The sequence below is a fragment of the Azolla caroliniana genome, unplaced genomic scaffold (assembly GCF_043228905.1).
Source record: "Azolla caroliniana isolate FFs.n. ecotype wild unplaced genomic scaffold, voAzoCaro1.0.p SCAF_12, whole genome shotgun sequence".
In the NCBI taxonomy this organism is placed as follows: domain Eukaryota; kingdom Viridiplantae; phylum Streptophyta; class Polypodiopsida; order Salviniales; family Salviniaceae; genus Azolla; species Azolla caroliniana.
The window spans coordinates 1216849-1231557 of record NW_028230447.1 but is presented as its reverse complement, the minus strand read 5'-3'; the positions used below and the strand labels follow the sequence as shown (position 1 = coordinate 1231557).

Here is a 14709-nt window from a genome sequence, read left to right as displayed (position 1 = left end):
TATGGCTTCCAATATGATCGATTTATGAGATTCCTTTTGTGGATTTGTACATGACATTGAGGTTCCCAATCTACCTCTACACTTGATATGAGGCATCGATATCATCTTGTGGGGGTGGTTCAATCCGCAAAGGTTTCGTGCCAAAAGCACAAACCATATACATATATACAGGCGCTTTGCGAATCTCTTGCTCGCCATGTTTCCGTAACATGCTAGCTTCTTCATATACCCATTATTATTATGTTGATGCCAATCAATGTGGGGTTTTTGGGGTAAACAAAATGCGATTTTCCGTCTGGTCCCCCGGAACTTGTTAAAAATGCAATTGACAAATCAATCAATAAACTGCATAGTAAATGCCTGTATGTGCCGGTAAAATCTGATAGAGATAGAGAGAGTTTTTAATGGTATTTTTGAAAGTAGAGGAAGAAGACAGAAGACAGAAGACAGAAGAAGAGTGGAGGAGTAGGAATTCTTTTAAGTTTTCTTGTGGCTTAGAAAGGAAACATGGCACTTCCTATTAAGGAAACATGCCAATTCTTCCTTCTGCAGAAACAATGGCACTTCCTATTAAGCCTCCCACCATTAAGAAAAGAAACTGTGATTCATTCTAACCCTCTTTTTCTTCTCATGTTCTTCTTCCTACATGGGTTCTGTCATAATTCTGCGTTGATTCCTTCTTCTTCTTCTTCTTTTTTGTTGGTGTTAATTTCTCTTGGTTCCTTTCTTTATCTATGTATTTCCTCCTAATTTAGAGCCTTACTAACAGCTGATTCTTCTCTGCCTATTTTGTTTGCAGATTTTCATTAATACAATGTTGATAAGAGCCCAATAGCTTTTTTTTTAATGTGATTATTCAAGATGGAGGAATCAAATTTCTTCTTCGTCTTCCTCTCATCCAGAGGTCATGTCGATGCTTTGAGCTCAGATGGTATGTAATTTTTTTTTTATCCTGCTAAATAAATGAAAAAATATATCTATATACATATAACGTGTATAAAAAATGTCAATCTTTGGAGTATCTTTGTACCCACTTCTTCGTCTCGGAAATAAAATTAAAATTCGTGTTTCCAATTATCGATTCAGTTTTTGAATGAAAATTTTTGATTCTTAATAGAAGTATAAAAATGTTAAATAATTGAAGCATCCCACAAATGACATCCCCAAAAAGAAAAGAAGAAGAAGAAGAAGGAATACGTTTCTGTTTCAAGCACATATTTTCTCTTGAATTTTTCGGCTTTCTACTTATTTCGTTTATTGTCATAAATTTCTGTTTTTCTGTTTTTCTGTTCAAAATGGGTATGCAAAATGCAAAATCTTGTGCTTCCCTCGTGGAGAGAAGAGGATGAAGACCCCTGCAACTGGCCAGGGGTTTCTTGTGACCCTCTCACCACGAAACGTGTTGTTCATTTGTAAGAAATTGCTCAAAATCTTCAACATGCAAACAAGTTTTACGGTACTCTCGATACCAAGACATTGATGAACTTACCATTCCTTTACTATGATGAAATTCTCGTATATTAGGAATTTACCATTCGAAAGGCTGTCACGTCGGATATCACCATCACTGGGGAATCTTACAGAACTGCGATGATTGTATGAATCTTAAATTTCCTCATGATTTTAATGTTTTCTAGTACTGAAGAAAAGGATCTCCATCTGTGATAGCGTTTTTTTAGAAAAAACTTCAATTATCTGATGATATCACTTCTTTGGTATAACAGAGGGCTACATCATAACAGTCTCTTTGGTCCCATACCAGCCGAGCTTAGAAACTGTTTCAAATTAAAAATGCCTGTGAGTTTTCAAGCTTCTTCTCTTTTCATTTCTTATCTTGGAAGTATTAATTTCGATACTGAGGAGCATGTATTGCGGTTACGTTTGGTTATGCCATTATTTGAAATAAAAAAAGAAGTAACCAATCCTTCTATATAAATGGCTATGGTGAGTTTGGTTGGTGTCTTCAGAAATAAATAAATCATACTAACCGAGGGTCTTAGTATGTTGGGTCTCTGATCGCTCATCTTAATGAAATTACTGACCTGTGATCAATGGTAAGGTAAATCTGTCACATGAGTGAATAAAGATGAAAATTTTGCTATAATTGTGTTAATTCTGGATGATATATATAGCCTGAATGCTGAATGAATTACATATCACTAACAAAGCAATTTTTTATTATCCAACTGATACTTAGAAGTGAACTACTTGAGCGGCCATATACCAGAAGACCTTGGCAAACTCACTCAACTTATGATTTCTGTGAGCTACACCGATACCCTCCCTCCGTAGTCCTCGTTTAAAAAAACTACTATGGTTGATATGAAGAAAGCTGATATCAAGGAATGTTTGTGTCGAAATTTCGCCTATGAGTATTGGATCGCCTATGAATATTTTGGATGGTCTAAGATATACATTTAACTGTAAGAATATTTTGGATGGTCTAAGATGTACGTTTGAACTGTAAGAAAATTTTGGGATGGTTTGCTAGTTCCTTGATTGCATGTGGAGAAGGGGACTTATGAGTAAGAAAATGAGACGTTTTCAGAGATGGTTTACAGATTCTGAAATTTTAGTCATGGATCATGGATATTGGATTATCAATCACACTGATTAGGGTTCATGGATTACAATACTTGGATTTATCATTTTTGGATTGTATATGATTATGGTTTGCTGGATGAAGGATTCTAATAATGCATTATGCATTATCCATTGTGGATTTTGGATTCAATGGTGTATTTTATGAATAGTTAAACTATAGATTGTGGGTTCCCATTTTCAAATTTTCAATTCTGAAGATTTAATTCGAAATCCCTAAATTTTGGGTTACGAAATATTGATAACCGTTTTACTATTAACTTGCTTTTTGAAAGAACATGGTCATGTGTGTCAAAACTGTGTGGTATAGGAACATCATTAGCAATTGAATGACGAAGGAAATTGGATGAGACATGCATGTTGATGTGATTTACATTTTTCTTGATAATGATTTTATGTGGTGGGGTGGGCAGATAAGTCAATCTTGCCTTGTATTTCCATATTTTCTAAATAGGGATCTTTCCAGCAATTCCCTTGATGATGGGAAAATACCTCAGTCTCTTGGGAACCTTCAAAAACTTATCATCTTGTAAGTCTGTGGAAATATTGATTGAAATAATAGAATATGTTGAATCTATCTAGATTTGTTAATAAATTTATATACAATATGTTACATTATGTTTTCCAGCAATGTGTCAACAAACTTTCCGACTGGTGAGATCCCAGAAGGTGGTGCTCTAAGTAGATTCCGGATAGAATCGTAAGTATCTGAAATCTAAGGAACTTAACAAAAAACCTGACGCATTCTTTAAACCAGATTTGGGAAAAAGTTTAATTATTCGTCTTTTTGGTGACTTGTGTGCAAAAAGCATATTAATGGTTTTTTTGCAGATTTGTTGGAAATCTGAGTCAGCGCAATCTGTGTGAGTGAGCCACAGGGGCCTACTGATTCAAGTTTTCACTCTTTCATAACACCAATCAACGAGGGTATTCCACCTTCAAGTGTGTTCCTCTTTTTTTTCTGATTTTTGTTTGCAGCATGATTTTTTGACACAATGAAGCTTTTATTATTATGGTCCCCACCAGTTCCTAATAATGCATTTGATTTGGATCTAATATGGATTGATGCATCATAATACATCTTTTTTCTTGCATTGCAGGCCTTCCAAGAAAAACCCGACATTATCCAACTGAGCTCCTTGTCAGTGCAGTTGGGCACTGTGGGCGTCTCACTCTTAGTTGCATTGATGTGCTTTTGGGGATGCTTTCTGTATCATAAGTTCTGGAAGAAGTCCAAGCCTTGTTCTAGTTTCGACCCAATCGAAAACATCATTGGTACTCTCTTTTCACTAGGAAAAACTTATGGAATATAGATTCCAGTTACTTATATTCAATTGTTTGTTTTTTGCCCCTTATATTATGTACTTTTTTGCCAAATTTGGTAACACTTTAGTAAAGGCCGCATACTTTTTCTTTCAATTTACATTTTTTCCAAAACAGACGAGAATGTCTAATCATCCCATCTCTTTCATAGGTCTCTAAATGTTACAAACAAGTGGCAATGCATCACATTTACCTTCACAGTCTCTTGTTTACCCTTGGAATATCTGACCTATTCTTACTTGCAATATTTTCAGCTCCTACAGTCGTCGTCTTCCACGGGGATCTACCATACACATCCAAAGAAATAGCAAGAAGGATAGACATGATTGTGGAGAGCAATGCGATTGGCTATGGCGGGTCTGGAACTGTCTATAGGCTTGTAATGGATGATGGTAGTGTGTTCACTGTCAAGAAAATAGAGAAACACCATATTATAGTTCAGATAAAGCTTTTGAAAGGAAATTGGAGGTCTTGGGTATTATCGTACGGGGATTAGCATATTTGCATCACGACAGCTGGCCGCGGATAATACATCGTGATGTGAAGTCCAGCAATATCCTTCCTAGGACAGAATCTTGAGCCTTATGTATCGGACTTCGGACTAGCCAAGCTTTTGAAGGAAGATGATTCACATGTAACGACAGTTGTTGCTGGAACATTTGGTTATTTGGCTCCAGGTAACGATGATGATTACCTTCCAATTACACGTTTGTTACATGCAAAAGATAAAATTACATGTATATATACAATGTCCCCCAAATTTGTTTACAGAATATTTACAACACGGAAGAGCTACTGAGAAAGGTGATGTATATGGCTTTGGGGTGGTTTTACTCGAGCTCCTGAATGGCAAACGTCCAACAGACTCTTCATTTGTAGAGAAAGGACTCAATATTGTTGGATGGGTGAGTGGATGAGGTTCATTCTTCATTCACACAACACATATATACGTACTGTGCTTGATGGTTACGAGTATTGACATCACACATATATACATATCCTGGTTGAGTTACAAGTATTGACATATGTATGTACACAAACATATACATATTGTGCTTGATGGATACAAGTATTAACATATGTGTACTTTGCTTGGTATAGGCCAATACTCTTCTAAAGGAGAAGAGATTGAAAGACATTATCGATCCATCATGTGAACTGCCATTTACCGAGAGGCTCGACGCAGTGCTGTCCATTGCAATTATGTGCATACATTCTATACCATATGAAAGACCAACAATGCACATGGTTGTCAAAATGTTGGAGGCCGAAAGTACCTCGCCGTGCTTGAGAGCGATTTTTATAAATCCAATTCAGATTAAGGCTGGTCAATTTTGTACATTTCAACTCAAAAACCACTCACACACAATTCTCCATTTAGACACAATGGATGCATTCTTTAGACGATGGGTAAATACCCACCATTTTATTAGCAAATATGTTGTGTACATTGGTGTATTGCTTTGATTTTGATAGCCAATAAATGTCTACTTAGGGTATCATATTCAAGGATCATAGGAGATCAATTATGAGGGAAAGTGTCTATATCAAAGATAGATGTCAAAACATGTGCCATGGTCAATGGTACAATGTAATATTACAAATCGACATACGAATGATAAGCATTAAATTTTTATATTAAGAAAAAAGGTGAGGTAATATTCGTTGGTATTAGCGAAGAACCTTTCAAAATGGGAACCATATCTCCCCTTATTAGTGTTTGCTTATAACAGCTCTATACTCTAATTGGATACATTTTAAGGAGAGTTTTCTTAGTGGGATACTTGAATTGAATATACTTTAATTAGAGCCTTTAGTCATTGGCCTCTATTAATATTAATTTTCATTGAGATGATGGATTTAGAGGTTTCGAGCACACTGAGCCATGATCAATTTCATGTAAATGATGGGTATAGATGGTATTGCATATTCCATAGGGAAATGGGGAGTATGTTATAGTCATAAATCTAAAGCAATTTCAAGCAAATTTTAATGCTATTAGGATCCTTAAAAAGAAGTAACACGTGGTGGTCTTGGACCCTAAGTTGTAGGGCTATATAAAGGGGATTAACTATCCCCTTCATTACAACATCTTGAGATGTTGAGGCTCTATGGTGACACAAAGATCTCTTATTTTAGTTCAATTTGTCAAACGTATAATGTGACAATGATGGTTTTTATGCTTGCCACTAGTATGGTATTTTGTTTTCCACTTGTCCTTCGATTTGGGATGATCACTATAGTTGTTAAACACCATTAAACCATTAAAATTAGCTTAAAATTTAGTCCTTAAGGGTATGCATATAACACACAAGTCTTGAATGCTCTTGAGCATATCAACTTTGTATATATTCAAAAGCTTTTAAAATATGGCCACCAATCATATGTTGATGAGACATAGATGCTATGAGTATAACATGCTACACAAATAAATACTTTCTAATTCACGTAAGACCAACATATCTTTTTGATGTGATTAATTAGTTTCCCAACATTTTGATTTGTAAGTATGAGGCCACCGTATACCTAGAATGGCATTTACTTGGCCTTGACCATGCAAATTAATATGAAACAAAATCTCAATGGGTTGTTAATATTCAATGACATATTGAAACAATGCACTTTAATAGTGAGAGTTTAATAATATTAAAACATCACAACAATCATAAGAGTACACTTAACACTAGTCATTTCCTAAATTATGACCTTTAGAAGCTAGAAATAGCACCACGACCTAGTTTGTGGGAAAGCCACGAGTGACAACTTACAAGACCAAATGCCCTAGATGCCTAAACGCTTTTTCTGAGCACAAAGTTTAGGTTTACACCTATATAAGCTGATGAGGAGATTTGGCCCTGTTAATGGATTGAAAATTAAATTGTAAACTCTCGAGATCTTTAAGTGAAAGGGTTTAGGACAAGAAAACAAGGGGAAATATCACATGAGAGATTGTAAGATAGCACAATTAACAATAATGGAGTGAGTAAAGCTATTGCTTATGAAACAAACTTCTCTCTCTGTATAGTACATACATCTTGTCGATATATTGTGTATCGATGTAGGATCTCCTCTATAGCCTCCCGTAATTAGGGATGAACTATTTTTTTATTTTTTTTCTCCAAAAAAAAACTCCTTCCATTAGTTATAAAATTTTACAAATGAGATGATTATGTACAAATCCTTGTATGGATGCAATAGTTCCATCTTATGTGGATGCCCACTGACTCAAGAAAGGGAGAGGACGACCATTGTTGCATGAAGGCTATTCGTTGTCTTTCAACTCCATCGGAGCCGCCCTTGAGGCCATCATATTGGCTCTTTAGAGTGGCTACAATTTCACTCCATATCTCTTGCAGTAACCTGTTGGATGCGCGGTTTGGTTGGAGAAGACTCATCTACACCGTTGTTTCCATAGAATCCAAAGAGTTATTGGGTTGACCAATTCCAACACCTCTTGAGATTTGTCATTAAGAGGAGTGGAGTGGACATTGCCGCTAGAGGAGAAAAAGACCTCTTGTGCTTTTATCACCAAAGTCATCCCCTCCTCCTAATGCTCGTATCTGCCAACTATGGTCTGCCATGATAGCCAACATATATTTCCCCACTTGATTGAGCTTTGCACCTGGCATAATTGCATCAAGTAGCCAACCCCTCGCCATATTCAATTGGACGTTGGGTAGTCCCACAGAGCGTGTCGTATTTATTCTACTGCATGTGGGCACTCTACACAATTAGGAGAGCTAAGGTTCCCACGTTGCCATGCTCCCACCAGTAGGGACTTATGTATTAATAGCCATTGGAATGTGGTAATTCGCCTCATGTGTTGTTTGTTTCAAGATTTTCTGCCAAAACTTGGTGATTATTGTGGGAGGAACTTGAAATGTGTGCCAGACCTTCACAGCAGCCGGCTCTCGGGCGGTTTGAGCAGCTAGAATGTGGCGACCCAATCTAGTTGTGAATTGGAAGAAAGGGATGGGTTTGCTTCCTTGCCCCGCGTAAGGATCACGTCATGTCCATTGCAAAGGGTCCCAACTGACCTTACGTAAGCATGTGTTTTCATGAGTATATATGTGCCAATCGGGTTGTACTTTGATCAGATCAGGATCTACAATCCATTTATGACCAGTATACGCGAGTACTCGAATTGCATTATTCTGTGTTGGTGTCTTAGTGTCTCGCAATTCCGAGCCTTCGAGCCTATCTAATGGTCCCCTACCTCTTGAGATCAGAGATTCCTCCTCCTTGTGGCCTATCCATTTCTCCATTGTCGTCCTTTGAGTAGCAAATTCCCTAATCAGAAGAGCGTTAATGATTGCCAATCTCATAGTCCATCCGCCCCTGATTCCATGGAGTATGTTGGCCTGATCTTGTAGTGGTAGTGACATAAACTATCGCCAACATTCTATACTTTTTCCTGGACCTTCTACAATGTATCCCCATGACAACCCCTTACGTGATCCCGGTAGTTGATTAGATTCATCCTTGATACATGGGTTCCATAGGATACGTTGACTGAGCTAGGTAGGTTCAGATCTCGGTTGATCACACTTGAGCCCTCGACAAATGTCACACCATGCCTTCCACATGGATGCACTGAATCTATCCTCCAATTGGCGGGAGAAACTAGGTTTGAGATCCATGTTTAGAATCCATCCCGTTTGGGGGGCCCAATTGACCCTTTTTCGTGGCCTAAAGAAAGCGAAACGTAACCGTAGTAGCATTTTCCAACAGTCATTTCCTGGTTGGAGTCCTCGCACCACAAATTTGGCAAGTAAGGCTTTCGATTGTGAAAGGGGATCAATAAGACCCAATCCCTCTCTCGACTTAGGCGTTGTGAGTATAGGCCACGCCACCTTGGCGCGAGCTACATGGTCTTCCTTACCAGACCAAATGTGGTTGTGGACCAGTCGTTGAATCTGATGTATACTTTCCTTGGAGATTGTCCAACATGATAAACTGTACCATGCTGTTGGGAGTAGTACTTGGTTTGCCACTATGATGCGACTCGTTAGCGACAATTTTTTTGAGCTCCAATGTATCAACTTTTGTCTAATGGAATGGATAATGGGTGCAATCATAGTCTCCGACGGTATGTTGAAACCAATTTGGAAACCCAAATATTTGGTGCTCACTCCTTGGATGAACTATTGAAACAATAATATACACTCGCGTGTACATTTTTAATGATGACCATAGATTATGGGTGGCATAACCATTGAACAAACCTAAGTGTGGCATGTTTAAGAGAATAATGTGTGGTTGATTGCAATGTTGCATGGGCATTGACAAGAATTGAATTCCAAGAATTGACTTAATAAGGTTGAACCCTAAACCATTATGCCAAATCCCTATGGCTATAAATGTAGCATGTTGATTCAAATATATATCTTGTGTTTAATTACTCATTTGCCATCGACACATACATGGGACATTAAGACATAGGTCAAAGAACTCAAAAAGGCCCGCACAAACACATGGATTGAGCACGACAAACAGGATCTGGTTTCACACCCACCTAGCATTTGTTCAAACAGACAACAAACTTTTTCAGTTTCTCCTGGCCGAGCATACCCAACCATGCATGACATCCATGAGAACACATCTTGAACGAGAAGACCCTCAAAAATTTGTTGTGCTTTTTCTACTTAAAAAAATGTTGGTTCACCTTATCCCCATTCGTGCTCCACCACGCTGTTGAACTCCTGAATAACATCTTGTTTCTAGACACAATCAACCGTTCTAATGTTTCTTTAGCAGCCTCAAGACCTGCTCTAGACCAATGATAGTTGGGATTTTTCTGAAGCATTCGTTGGGCAAGCCGATATCAATCTTCTTAATCTCACTTCTCTTTCCTTAGACCTCCCAATTCTATTTTTAGTCTCTTCATACAAATACATTGAAGTTTCAATAATCTTTCCTCGAAGTTTATCAAGTGCACCACAACTAGCTGGCTTACTTTCCCATATACTACTTATCTTCCTTCCCACCTCCGCATCCTCAAAAAGTTTACGGTTGATCCTCATGTTGCAGTCCCTTTTTTGCCTCCTCTGATCGACCAACATAATCTTAACCAGCATATGATCAGAGAAAGCCGAACCTGCGATGACTTCAATATTGTTGCCATATTTTTCCAGTTCCGAGCTTATGTAGATTTTGTCTATGCGAGACATAGGAAAGCCATTTATATTGCAACGTGCTCTTGAGAAGATTAGCGAGCTCGAGGCTTTTTTAGTACATACCAAGCATCTTTCACTCCCATTCTGCCCATCAACATATATGTTTGATCTTAATGTTTTAAGTTAAAACTAAAAATTTTACTAGCCTTTTTTTCCCCAAAAAATAACCTTTTTTCCAAAACAATAACCACTTTTTTTCTAAACAAAACCTCAGTTTTTTTCCAAAAAAATACCCTCCTCCCCCCCCCCCAAAAAAAAAACCTTTTTTACATACTTATTAGTAAAAAAAATTAACATGATATTTAGTTTATGTATTTCATTATCTTTGTGAGATAGTTATGTTGATTTTAAACAATAACCTTTATTAAATACTCTAAGAGTATAAACTATAGGTTTGATTTTAATGTTTGAAGTTCTAAGTTAAAACAAATTTTTTTACTAACCTTTTTTTTCCCAAAAAATAACATTTTTCAGATAAAATAACCTTTTTTCCCAAAAAAAAAACTTTTTTTACATGCTTATTAGTAAAAACATTAACACGATATTCATTTTATGTATTTCATTATCTTTGTGAGATAGTTATGTTGATTTGCGTATCTTTGTGTACCTTTTATAGTAATGACATGTATAACAATGTAGCATTATATAGAGCTTTTCATTTTAAAAATTTGTATGTCAAATGACATGTTGGTTTTTGCAATCTTATGTCGCATGACATAAATCTTTAAAAAATGCCCGTAAAAAAACTTTGATACTAACCTGTCAAATTTAGGCCCTGGGTGGTACTTCATCAACGACTTCATGTGTCACGTCATGAGTCAATATTTCACCTACAAATGATTTTGGTAAAGGTCATGAAAATAATTGAAACACTTGGGATCTTTAAGATCTAGTAGGCTCTCTTGGCATATTAGATAAGCATTTGCATGCCATCATTTTGACTAATGTTTAGTCTCGAAAGTATTACCCTACTAAATACTTGACTACCAACTTATGCCTACAATTCATGCAACCTCTCAATGAGAACTCCTCCCTTCAAGAACATTAAGTAGTGCTTATCCATCTTCAAGAAGATCAAATCTATGTCATGTTGCACGTTATTGCGAAATTACGTGTGCATGTGAAACGTGAGTGGGACCACCAGGGATTTGAAGCAGAGATGATGGGTTGCAGATTCTAATTGCCGTGTTGGAGATTTTAGGCTATCCATCGTTGTTTGTTTTAGTGCCCAGAGGGTTTTCCTTAGTAGTTTTTGAATATATATTCATATGTACAATTTATCTATGAGAAATCCAACATTCCTAATAGTTGCCCTATTGGTAAATATGATATGTTGAAGGTTTAAGGTTTGAATCTTCCCTAATATGAATATATATATGTTGTACATAGCATTTCATTCCTTATCTGGTTGTTGGAGGAGGCAAAGGTTTGATGAGTTGGAGGTAGAGAAGTTTAAGGTAATCCAAGGACTCATCTTTTCACGAATCTTGTTCCAAATCGTGTAACTTCGTTTTTCGAATTCGAAATAAAAAAACCAAAATTTGTGATGTGATCCATATTCGAAAGTGAGTAATATTAGATAATAGTTTTAACAAAAACTATATTACATAATGATCAAACAATGAAGTATAATGAAACCTAATGAGCTAGAATCATATATAACGAGTAACAACTCAACTATGTTACACATGGAGTGGCTTAGAACTAGTAGATAGAAAAAGGAGTTAGAGATGTAAGATTTGTTGTAGAGCTTCAGAAGCATCCTTGAGTTTTGTTTAGAAGACCAGTGAAATAGTTTCCTTACTCTTTGTCATTTGTGATCTCTAACGCCCTCTTGGTTCACTAGTCCAAACTTGTTCGAGATTTCGACACCATTTTCACCTTTATACAAAATTCGACCCCCAAACAATGAGTTCTCCTCTCCCTTTTATAGGTTTAAAGAGGGGCCTTACCAAAAGTTCCTTTTTGTAACACTTGAACTCAAGATTCGGTTGATACAAAAATTGTATTTCCCTTCTTCATTTTTACCACATACCTTGTTGGTTACTATAAATCACATTTCTCCCTTCATCATCCATTATAAAATTCGAGCTTGTGACCTTCCAATCCTAATATAACCTCTTAATGTCTGAGTTAAGTCCTTTTATTATCACTAGTTTTGCTTGGCTCATGACCTTTTGTACTTCTGACTTGTCCTTCAATCTTTTATATATATTTAATTTAACTTGTTTCGTTGCATGCGCTTCCCACATCATGACAACGTGAAGATTCTCTAGAAGTGGTTTCAGGCACTCCATGACCAACATGAGTAACCCTACAGAGATCTTAATTAGACACAAAAAGGTAGTACTTCTTTGTGAAATGTGGCCCAAGTGATTATATGATAGGTCTTCCCATGATCCAATTATCGTTGTCATGATCGTTTGGTTCTCAATTAAAGGTCATCGATCATTGACCCAATTATCTCTCATCAAAGCTCTTGGCTAATAGCATAGGTCGTCAGCCTGGTTACTTCATATTACATCTCAATTGGGTGCAATACAACATTTGCTTGAATCTCAAGACTCAACCCACAACCGTGTTCATTGCTCTTCTTTGAGTGACTTTTCTTGCCCCATTCTTCATCAACTTGATTATCTTGTTTTCTCACACTCTTCTTCTTTGCTTGCCTCATTGACAAAAATATCCAACTAGCAATAGTGTGTCAATGGTAACAACAACTTCCTTCACGGTGACAATCTGCCCCATGGGGACAATTGTGACCACAGTCCAATGGGAATTGTGGTTCATTGGCAACAATATCATTAGTGGCATTAGGGTTGCATCTCTTATATTATGGTCATAGTTACTTAGTGATGGAACCTTACTCTATTAATGTGAGCAAGGGAATATAAAAGGTAAGGAGGAGAGCATGCTCTTAATATTATGTGAGAGGGAGCAAAAGTTTGAGATTCATAAACTCTCTCCGTTCTACCAAGTGGTAAGGGGCCACCATCATCATTGTCATTGATGATGGTCTATACTTCAACTTGTCGCAAGCTTGTAGCATGTATCTCTATATGCACTTTGTGCTATTTTGAAGTTACCATTTGTCATTATCTAAGTTATTTTCTTCTTGCCCATTGAATGTGGTTCATCCCACCAGGTCGCCAATATTAGAGGGGGGCGGAGCCATGGGTGGCTCTTAATGATGCCACATGGCACCAAAGACAAGATTTCAGTTGGTGAGATTCACATATGGTCTTGGTTGACAAATGATGCCACATGGCACCCTACTAAGATGGCATTTGTCGATCCCAATGAATACAAATAGGAACCATACTCCAGAATGTGAGATAACTAGGATGCCACATGGAGTTCCAAAAGAATATGCAAACATACACATAAAGAGACATTGACTCGAGAGAGTGTGAGAAATAAAGAAGAACGAAAGAGATATTAATGTCTTCTAAGGCCAAAATTGGCCCATGAGACAATTGGTGTACAACAAAATGGGGTATTTATCCAATCATCAGAACTAAATAAAATAAAATAAAAATAGGACTTAAAGCTAAAAGAGTTCTAGTATTGTACAAAACGTGGTATGGTGTAACACATTCGATGAAGGGAATGACTTTGCACTAAGACTAATTTCATTTCCACCCAAGCCACTCGAAAAGAAGTGGGAGGTCAAAGGGTTTCGGTGTGGGGACGAGAGGGTGTGAGAGACTAGACGAGAGAAGTTGCAAACATGAGAGAGAAGTTGAGGCAATGGCAACTTAGAGAACAATCGCGAACAAACACACAAATCACGGACATCATAAGCACAGACATGCAAAATTCCCGATTTGGACACGTAGACATGGCATCTCGCAAAACAAAACAGATCCGAACACATGTGCATGCGCATAGACATGCACAAACATTGGCTCATCATAGACGCCGCCGACTATCATCGACAACATAGACACGGGCACAGGCACGCAAAAAACATTGACACGGAAAACAGATCCGAACACACGCGCATGCACATAGACACGCACAGTCATTGGCTCATCACAGACCCCGACTATCATCGACATCACAGGCACGGGCACGCAAAAACATTGACGCGGGCACGAACACAAAGACACCGACAAGCAGCAGGAGCAGCACGTAGACACCAAGGGAGTTGCCAGAAAGCCATGGCATTCACTAGAATAGCTCCACGCACACGCACGCACGCACACAAATAAACACATGCACAAACACCATGGAGAATTGCCAGAAAGACAGTTTTGCCAGAAAGCCATGGCATTCACTAGAATAGCTCCACACACACACACACACACACACACACACACACACACACACAAATAAACACATGCACAAACACCATGGAGAATTATAGAGAGAGAGAGAGAGAGAGAGAGAGAGAGAGAGAGAGAGAGAGAGAGGAAGCTATGGGTGTGTGTGTGTGTGTGTGTGTGTTGAGCCCATAGAGAGAGAGAGAGAGAGAGAGAGAAAGCTATGGTGAGGGATGATCAAAGATAACACATAATAATAATAATAATAATAATTAATAATAATAATAAAAGGTGGAGAGTAAAAGAAAAAGGAAGGAAGGCCTTCTTCTTCTTCTTCTTCTTTC

The 14709-nt window shown here is 37.5% G+C and overlaps 1 pseudogene across 1 annotated transcript; it reads left to right on the top strand.

The window, feature by feature from the left end:
* Nucleotides 1-1308: 1308 nt before the first annotated feature.
* On the top strand, nucleotides 1309-5246 carry LOC147856740 (LRR receptor-like serine/threonine-protein kinase FEI 1; annotated as a pseudogene). The gene is made up of 11 exons (XR_015530605.1): nucleotides 1309-1412; nucleotides 1525-1596; nucleotides 1725-1795; nucleotides 2189-2288; nucleotides 3056-3130; nucleotides 3230-3301; nucleotides 3433-3543; nucleotides 3702-3876; nucleotides 4179-4601; nucleotides 4696-4829; nucleotides 5026-5246. The product of XR_015530605.1 is annotated as an LRR receptor-like serine/threonine-protein kinase FEI 1 (transcript).
* The last annotated feature ends 9463 nt before the right edge of the window (nucleotides 5247-14709 follow it).